This window comes from Arachis hypogaea, chromosome 19, assembly GCF_003086295.3.
Source record: "Arachis hypogaea cultivar Tifrunner chromosome 19, arahy.Tifrunner.gnm2.J5K5, whole genome shotgun sequence".
Classification (NCBI taxonomy): Eukaryota; Viridiplantae; Streptophyta; class Magnoliopsida; order Fabales; family Fabaceae; genus Arachis; species Arachis hypogaea.
This window is the reverse complement of record NC_092054.1, coordinates 49,957,663-49,960,666: the sequence shown is the minus strand read 5'-3', so window position 1 is coordinate 49,960,666 and position 3,004 is coordinate 49,957,663. Positions and strand designations below refer to the sequence as shown.

The 3,004-nt window shown below is 31.8% G+C and overlaps 1 non-coding gene across 1 annotated transcript; it reads right to left on the bottom strand.

Moving 5' to 3' along the window:
• Nucleotides 1–2,549: 2,549 nt before the first annotated feature.
• On the bottom strand, nucleotides 2,550–2,657 carry LOC112781298 (small nucleolar RNA R71). The gene has a single exon (XR_003192082.1). It is a non-coding gene; the product is annotated as a small nucleolar RNA R71 (small nucleolar RNA).
• Nucleotides 2,658–3,004: the final 347 nt, after the last annotated feature.

Here is a 3,004-nt window from a genome sequence, read left to right as displayed (position 1 = left end):
CTGGGCATAGTGACAGACGCAAAAGGATTACTGAGTCCTATTCAAGTATGATCGAGAACCGACAGATGAATAGCCGTGCGGTGACAGTGCATTTTGGACCATTTTCACTGAGAGAACGGGATGTAGCCATTGACGACGGTGATGCCCTACATACAGCTTGCCATGGAAAGGAGTAGGAATGATTGGATGAAGACAGCAAAAAAGCAGAGGTTCAGGAGGAACAAAAGCATCTCTATACGCTTATCTGAAATTCTCACCAAGGAATTACATAAGTATCTCTATCCTATTTTATATTTTAATTATATTTTAATTATCAATTCACCATAACCATTTGAATTCGCCTGACTGAGATTTACAAAGTGACCATAGCTTGCTTCAAGCCGACAATCTCCGTGGGATCGACCCTTACTCACGTAAGGTTTATTACTTGGACGACCCAGTGCACTTGCTGGTTAGTTGTGCGAAGTTGTGACAAGGAATTAATATTATGAACGTGTGTATTAAGTTTTCAGCGCCGTTACCAAGGAATGAACGATCACGATTTCTGCGCACCAAGTTTTTGGCACCGTTGCCGGGGATTGTTCGAGTTTGGACAACTGACGGTTCATCTTGTTGCTCAGATTAGGTAATTTTATTTTAATTTTAAACTTTTTATTTCTTATTTTCGAAAGATACAAAAATTTTTCTTCTTTTTTGTTCTTCCCAAAGTAATTTTCGAAAAATCCAAAAAAATTAATAAAATCATAAAAACCAAAAATAATTTTATGTTTCTTGTTTGAGTATAGTGTCAATTCTTAAGTTTGGTGTCAATTGCATGCTTTTATAATTTTCTTTAATTTTCGAAAATTCATCATATGTTCTTCATGATCTTCAAGTTGTTCTTGATGAATTTCTTTGCTTGATCTTTAAATTTCTCTTGTTTGGTGTCTTTTCTTGTTTTTAATATGCATTTTCAATTTGTTAGTGTCTAATGTTTAAAAATTTCTAAGTTTGGTGTCTTGCATGTTTTTCTTTTCTTAAAAAGTTTCAAAAATAAGTTTTGATGTTCATCTTGATCTTCAAAGTGTTCTTGGTGTTCATCTTGACATTCAAAGTGTTCTTGCATGCATTAGTTGTTTTGATTCATAATTTCTATGTTTTGTGTCAATTTTGTGTTTTTCTCTCTCCTCATTAAAAATTCAAAAATAAAAAATATATCTTTCCTTGTTTTACTCATAAATTTCAATTTCAAAATTCTATCTTTTCAAATCTTTTTCAAAAATCAAATCTTTTTCATTTATTTTTATATATTTTCGAAATATTTTTTAAAATTTGATTTTCAAAATCTTTTTCCTATTCCTACTTCATATTTTCGAGAATCTCACTAACATTTAATTTTTAGATTAAAAAATTTCAAGTTGTTACTTGCCTATTAAGAAAGGTTCAATCTTTAAATTTTAAAATCATATCTTTTTGTTTCTTGTTAGTCAAGTAATCAACTTTAATTTTCAAAATCATATCTTTTCAATCATATATTTTTTTTAATAAATTGCAATCATATCTTCTCAATCAAATCTTTTTCAAAATAATGTCAATCATTTTAATCATATCTTTTTCAAAAATCAATTTTCAAAATCTTTTCTAACTTCCTATCTTTTCAAATTTAATTTTCAAAATTTTTTTTATTAACTACCTGACTTTCTATTTGATTTAAAAAAAAATTTCAATTTCAATCATATCTTTTTCAAAACCACCTTACTAATTTTCTCTCTCTAATTTTCGAAAACTCCTTCCCCCTTTTTCAAATTTTTTTAACTAACAAATTGTTTTAAATTTTAATCTAATTTTATTTTTCTTTTTTTTAATTTTGGAATTCTAATTCAAAATAAAAACAAAAATATTTTTATTTTATTTTAATTAATTTTCGAATCTTTCTCTTCTCCTTCTTCTATTCTCCTCTTTTTCTACTCACATAAAGGAATCTCTATACTGTAACATAGAGAATTCCATATTTTCTTTTCTGTTTTCTTCATTTTCATATGAGCAGGAACAAGGATAAGAACATTCTTGTTGAGGTTGATCCTGAACCTGAAAGGACTCTGAAGAGGAAGCTAAGGGAAGCTAAAGCATAACTCTCTGGAGAAAATCTGACAGAAATTTTCGAAAAAGAAGGAGACATGGCCGAAAATAACAACAATGCAAGGAAGATGCTTGGTGACTTTACTACACCAAATTCCAATTTACATGGAAGAAGTATCTCAATCACTGCCATTGGAGCAAACAATTTTGAGCTAAAGCCTCAATTAGTTTCTCTGATGCAACAGAATTGCAAGTTTCATGGACTTCCATCTGAAGATCCTTTTCAGTTCTTAACTGAATTCTTGCAGATCTGTGATACTGTTAAGACTAATGGGGTTGACTCCGAGGTTTACAGGCTTATGCTTTTCCCGTTTGCTGTAAGAGACTGAGATAGAATATGGTTGGACTCTCAACCTAAAGATAGCCTGAACTCTTGGGATAAGCTGGTCGCGGCTTTCTTAGCCAAGTTCTTTCCTCCTCAAAAGCTTAGCAAGCTTAGAGTGGATGTTCAAATCTTCAAACAGAAAGAAGGTGAATCCCTCTATAAAGCTTGGGAGAGATATAAGCAACTGACCAAAAAGTGTCCTTCTGACATGCTTTCAGAATGGACCATCCTGGATATATTCTATGATGGTCTGTTTGAATTATCTAAGATGTCATTGGACCATTCTGCAGGTGGATCCATTCACCTAAAGAAAACGCCTACAGAAGCTCAGGAACTCATTGACATGGTTGCAAATAACAAGTTCATGTACATTTCTGAAAGGAATCCTGTGAGTAATGGGACGCCTCAGAGGAAGGGAGTTCTTGAAATTGATACTCTGAATGCCATATTGGATCAGAATAAAATATTAACTCAGCAACTCAATATGATTTCTCAGAGTCTAAATGGATTGCAAGCTGCATCCAATAGTACTCAAAAGGCATCTTCTGAAGAAGAAGCTTA